At 41.7% G+C, this 6,747-nt stretch overlaps 1 long non-coding RNA gene across 1 annotated transcript; it reads left to right on the top strand.

Moving 5' to 3' along the window:
- The first annotated feature begins 2,210 nt into the window (after positions 1–2,210).
- Positions 2,211–6,159, top strand: LOC139542721 (uncharacterized). The gene is made up of 3 exons (XR_011668541.1): positions 2,211–2,337; positions 3,060–3,139; positions 3,345–6,159. It is a non-coding gene; the product is annotated as an uncharacterized lncRNA (long non-coding RNA).
- The last annotated feature ends 588 nt before the right edge of the window (positions 6,160–6,747 follow it).

Raw genomic sequence — 6,747 nt, forward strand, 5'->3', positions numbered from 1 at the left:
ATATCCACCAGAGCTGTTGCCAGAAAATGTAATGTTCATTTCTCTACCATAAGCCACCTCCAATGTCGATTTAGAGAATTTGGCAGTACGTCCAACCGGCCTCACAACCGCAGACCACGTGTAACCATGCCAGCCCAGGACCTCCACATCCGGCTTCACCTGCGGGATCGTCTGAGACCAGCCACCTGGACAGGTGATGAAACTGGGTTTGCACAACCGAAGAATTTCTGCTCAAACTTTCAGAAACTGTCTCGGAATCTCATCCGCATGCTTGTCGTCCTCACCAAGGTCTTGACCTGACTGCAGTTCAGCATTGTAACCAACTTCAGTAGGTAAATGCTCACCTTTGATAGCCACTGGCAAGCTGGAGAAGTTTGTTCTTCACGGGTCAATCCTGGTTTCAACTGTACTGGGCAGATGGCAGACAGCATGTATGACCTTGTGTGGGCGAGTGGTTTGCTCATGTTAACGTTGTGAACAGAGTGCCCCATGGGGGTGTTGGGGTTATGGTATGGACAGGCATAAGCTATGGACAATGAACACAATTGCATTTTATTGATGGCAATTTGAATGCACAGAGATACCGTGACGAGGTCCTAAGGCCCATTGTCACACTATTCATCTGCCTCCATCACCTCATGTTTCAGCATGATAATGCACAGCCCCATGTCGCAAGGATCTGTACACAATTCCTGCAAGCTGAAAATGTCCCAGTTCTTCCACAGCCTGCATACTCACCAGACATGTCACCCATTGAGCATGTTTGAGATGCTCTGGATCGACATGTACAACAGCGTGTTTCAGTTCCCTCCAATATCCAGCAACTTCACACAGCTATTGAAGAGGAGTGGGACAACATTCCACAGGCCACAATCAACAGCCTGATCAACTCTATGCGAAGGAGACATCGTGCTGGATGAGGCAAATGGGGGTCACCAGATACGGACTCTTTTTATTTTTTTCTGATCCATGCCCCTACTTTTTTTTAAAGGTATTTGTGACCAACAGATGATTTTCTGTATTACCAGTCATGTGACATCCATAGATTAAGGCCTTATGAATTTATTTCAATTGACTGATTTCCTTATATGAACTGATACTCAGTAAAATCTTTGAAATTGTTATATGTTGGGTTTATATTTTTGTTCATTGTCTATACAAATACATATGTATTCTAGGAGTGGACTCGAACAACAAAAGTGCCATATACCTGATCATGTTTTCCAAGATTGCCATGTATTTTGATGAACAATGCTATGTAACCCAAAGGATGAGGCAAATAAATTGATTATGGATAAAAGTAATAACACAGTAAGGCTGTTGTATCTATATAAGCATTCATTATTTTCACTGAGTGTTTATTTTAAATGTTTTAATGTTGACATTGTAATGCACAGATCAAAGGCAAGGGATGAAAAGTAACCATTTATGGATCGCTGCGGCCCACGGTATTAATATATCTAGTTGGATTTGATAGGGAAGGAGAACGTTTTCATTTTGTGAATCCACACTGGACAACAATTCAGTGACTGCAAGGTCATGTGTTGCTGCTGCCCCCTTGCGTTTGGTCTCTTCCATCACCCCTGTTCTGCTAAATCTCATTCTGCACAAAATGGTATCATCTGCCGTGTCAACATGGAGCCCCTGGTAAAAGATGAGAAATTATTCTTGCATTTTTTTGCAGATTTAGAAGTAATAATTTCAAACAAAATTTGACAATTTTGTTCCATCTTTATTGATTTTAAGTCAGCTCTCTAAACGTTATACATTTAAGCAGATAATTAATGTTCGTTGCATGCACGAGTTGCTTCATATCACCTGTGTTCAAACGAATCGATAAATGTGATTAGTTTGCTAATTGCATGCAGTGTAAAAGTGTTTCCAAAACCAGTCGACAGCTGCAGGTCTCTGTTAACTAACTCTACTGCCCCTCCCACCTAGGCACGAATGGAACCCGATGCTGTCATTACTTTGTACAAGGAATATAGTGGGTATCCCATTCCTATTATGCCTTCGTGACTGCGACTGAACCAGAAGGATGCATACTAAGCTGCATTACTAGTTTTTAATTTGTCGACAGGTGAGCTCTCTCACACACACTGATTAAACTATACAAAAGCGATATGCGCACAAGCTGATGTGTAATCAGTTTTTTTTGTGCATGCTTTTTGCTTTAAAATGTACCTTATATACATCTTTCAAACTTCTCCACACACTGCACTCAGAGTGGAGCCAAAGTGAGACAGTGGAAACGGACTGCACAATACCCAGCAGTGGACACTGATTCAAGAAGAGGACAGTGAAGAGCTTACCACCCTGCAGTCTCTTACACCGAGAGTGAGTAGCAGACAGACACAGACAAGCCCCCACCTCACACTTTCCTGGTGCTGTCATGCCTTTGGACGATGTTACATAGTATGTGTGTAAAAATACTTTAAAGTACTACTTAAGTAGTTTTTTTGGGGTATACGTACTTTAGTTTACTATTGATATTTTTGACAACTTTTACTTACCTACATTCCTAAAGAAAATAATGTACTTTTTACTCCATACATTTTCCCTCACACCCAAAAGTACTTGTTATATTTTGACAGGAAAATGGTCTAATTCACGCACTTATCAAGAGAAACATCCATGTTCATCTCTACTGCATCTGATCTGGCGGACACACTAAACACAAATGTTCTGTTTGTAAATTAATGTCAGTGTTGTAGTGTGCCTGGCTCTGGCTATCTGTAAAAATATCTATATATTTTAAATTGTGCTGTCTGGTTTGCATATTATAAGGCATTTGATACATAAGTACATTTTAGCAATTCCATTTACTTTTGATACTTAAGTATATTTAAAACCAAATACTTTTTTATTTTTACTCAAGTAGTGTTTTACTGGCTGACTTTCACTTTTACTTGTCATTTTCTATTAAGATATCTTTACTTTTACTACAGTGTGACTTTTGGGTACTTTTTCCATCACTGGTCTTGAGGGATGAATAAAGATGTTGTAGGCTCTCCCTGCTGTAAATGTAAAAGCTGCCTTCCTTTTCCCTGCTCAACTAGGTTGCTGAGTTCCTACTCTGGAGGTCTGAAGGCAGTTGTCAGGGGAGCCAGCAATCAGGGTGGGACAATAATTTCTAGAGGTAAGGATGGAGTGGTCTAGCCTCGTACGAACCATCCTGATAGCCGTGTAGCGAAACAAAATGTAAGCTCGTGAGATCAGGATGGTTCGTACGCGGCTTGGAGTGTCTTGGGTGTGTCAGTCACATTTTGCCTCAATTCATTCACCTATTCTGATACAATACGTAAAGGTTTGCTTTTACTTTTATATTGTCTGTTCGTTTTCAGATATGGAGCAACTATGGCATGAGAAAAATTATCAATCTCACTGATCTTGAGTGATTTGAATGACTACCCCACAAAGTGCAAAGAACCTTGGGGTGACCCTGGACAACACCCTGTTGTTCTCTGCAAACATCAAAGCAGTGACTCGTTCCTGCAGGTTTGTACTCTGCAACATCCATAGAGTACGACCCTACCTCACATAGGAAGTGGCGCAGGTCCTAATCCAGGAACTTGTCATCTCCTGTCTGGACTTCTGCAACTCGCTGTTGGCTGGGCTCCCTGCTTGAGCCATCAAACCCCTGCAACTTATCCAGAATGCTGCAGCCTGCCTGGTCGAAGCTCGCATCCGCTCCAAGACCATGGTGCTTGCCTTCGGAGCAGCAAGAGGAACTACCCCTCCCTACCTTCAGGCTATGCTCAAACCCCACACCCCAACCCAAGCACTCTGTTCTGCCACCTCAAATTGTATTGGTCACACACATGGTTAGCAGATGTTATTGCGAGTGTAGCGAAATGCTTATGCTTCTAGATCCGACAGTTCAGCAGTATCTACTGCAGTGGAAGTAGGAAGTTTACATACACTTAGGATGGAGTCATTAAAACTCGTTTTTCAACCACTCCACAAATTTCTTGTTAACAAACTATAGTTTTGGCAAGTCGGTTAGGGCATCTACTTTCTGCATGACACAAGTAATTTTTCCAACAATTGTTTACAGACAGATTAATTCCCTATCACAATTCCAGTGGGTCGGAAGCTGTGCCTTTAAACAGCTTGGAAAATTCCAGAAAATGATGTCATGGCTTTATAAGCTTCTGATAGGGTAATTGACATATTTTGAGTCAATTGGAGGTGTACCTGTGGATGTATTTCAAGGCCTACCTTCAAACTCGGTGCCTCTTTGCTTGACATCATGGGAAAATCAAAAGATATCAGCCAAGACCTCAGAAAAAAAAGACCTCCACAAGTCTGGTGGTCCTTGGGAGCAATTTTCAAAATCCGGAAGGTACCACGTTCATCTGTACAAACAATAGTACGCAAGTATAAACACCATGGGACCACGCAGCTGTCATACCGCTCAGGAAGGAGACGCGTTCTGTCTCCTAGAGATGAACGTACTTTGGTGCGAAAAGTGCAAATCAATCCCAGAACAACAGCAAAGGACCTTGTGAAGATGCTGGAGGAAACAGGTACAAAAGTATCTATATCCACAGTAAAACGAATCCTATATCGACACAACCTGAAAGGCTGCTCAGCATGGAAGAAGCCACTGCTCCAAAACCGCCATAAAAACGCCAGACTATGGTTTGCAACTGCACATGGGGACAAAGATCGTACGTTTTGGAGAAATGTCCTCTGGTCTGATGAAACAAAAATAGAACTGTGTGTCCATAATGACCATCATTATGTTTGAAGGAAAAAAGGGGAGGCTTGCAAGCCGTAGAACACCATCCCAACCGGGAAGCACGGGGTGGCAGCATCATGTTGTGGGGGTGCTTTGCTGCAGGAGGGACTGGTGCAAAATAGATGGCATCATGAGGAGGGAAATTATGTGGATATATTGAAGCAACGTCTCAAGACATCAGTCAGGAAGTTAAAGCTTGGTCGCAAATGGGTCTTCCAAATGGACAATGACCCGAAGCATACTTCCAAAGTTGTGGCAAAATGGCTTCAGGACAACAAAGTCAAGGTATTGGAGTGGCCATCACAAAGCCCTGACTTCAATCCTATTGAAAATTTATGGGCAGAACTGAAAAGGCGTGTGCGAGCAAGGAGGTCTACGAACCTGACTCAGTTCCACCAGCTCTGCCAGGAGGAATGGGCCAAAATTCACCCAACTTATTGTGGGTAGCTTGTGGAATGCTACATGAAATGTTTGACCCAATTTAAAGGCAATGCTACCAAATACTAATTGAGTGCATGTAAACTTCTGACCCACTGGGAATGTGATGAAAGAAATAAAAGCTGAAATAAATAATTCTCTACTATTATTCTGACATTGTATTTAAAATAAAGTGGTGATCCTAACAGACCTAAGACCGGGAATTTTTACTAGGATTAAATGTCCGGAATTGTGAAAAACTGAGTTTAAATGTATTTGGCTAACGTGTATGTAAACTTCCAATTTCAACTGAAGGTAATATCTAACAATTCCACAGCAAAACCTAAAACACACAATCTAGTAAAGGAATGGGATAAGAATATATAAAATATATGGAGGAGCAGTGACAGAGTGGCTAAGATGCAGTAGATACTATAGAATAGAAAGTGTAGGATACAGTATATACATATGAGATGAGTAAACATTTTTAAAGTGGCATCATTAAAGTGACTAGTGTTCCATTTATTAAAGTGATAAAATAATTTATATGCTTAAAGATAATGATTAAATAATTCTACCCAGAAACTTACCCATTAGGGATTATAGTTATGTAGCATGTATAAGGAATAATTAAAGTATTAAACATAAGTCCAACTAGGTTGGACTGGGAGGGAGATAAATGTGTGTGTGTGTGTGTGTGCCTAGGAAAGTACCGAGAACAATTAAACTGTGTTTGAACCGACCTGGCTAGAACTCTGAGAAACTTATGATAGGACAGGGAGTACTTCTCAAGGTTTCTCTAATCTCGGGGGAATGGAACTGTTGGTTGGGTAGTGATACACAGTGGTGAGAACTCTGGAGAAGGATACAACTCACCTACTGTTCGTGTCTATGAATGTGCGTAGGATATCTACTGTTTGTGTGAAAGTATGTGCGTAATTAAGGAGCATGGTATAAAATGGATGTCTTTGTATTCTTGACTTTAGAACGTTCTCTGAATAAACTGTACTAACCTTTTGCATAAGCTGAGTCTTTGCCTAATTATTATTATACCCATGGTCTTACAAACCTCGGGGATTGGTCAAAGCTATTGATTGATAGTTATTATCATTGGGATTGAAAATTCTCTTGACATAAAGTGACTAGTGTTCCATTTATTAAAGTGGCCAATGATATCAAGTCTGTAGGTAGGCAGCCGTCTCTCTGTGCTAGTGATGGCTGTTTAACAATCTGATGGCTAGGTCAGCAGAGTCGCTTCTCATCTTCTGAAAGCACCTGAAACCCTACCTCTTCAAAGTATCTTAAATAATACATCACCTCACCTCGACCCTCCAGACCCCTGTCAAGCCCCCAGTCCTTAGCATGACCCCCAGACCTCTGTCCAGCCCCTATCCCAGACCCTCAATTAAGGAGAAGTAGCCGGGATGGTCTGGACTACAGTGGGGAGTGCTGGTCTTCAGTAGCGCCCGGAGGAACTGGAGGGTAAATGCACAGACACATGAACACGCACACATTTGGAAAGACTGGCCCATTCCCTCTGTGCTCTCTCTGTGCTCCATTGTTGTAATTCTCCCTCTTTGCAGCAA

Source organism: Salvelinus alpinus, chromosome 17 (assembly GCF_045679555.1).
Source record: "Salvelinus alpinus chromosome 17, SLU_Salpinus.1, whole genome shotgun sequence".
NCBI lineage: Eukaryota > Metazoa > Chordata > Actinopteri > Salmoniformes > Salmonidae > Salvelinus > Salvelinus alpinus.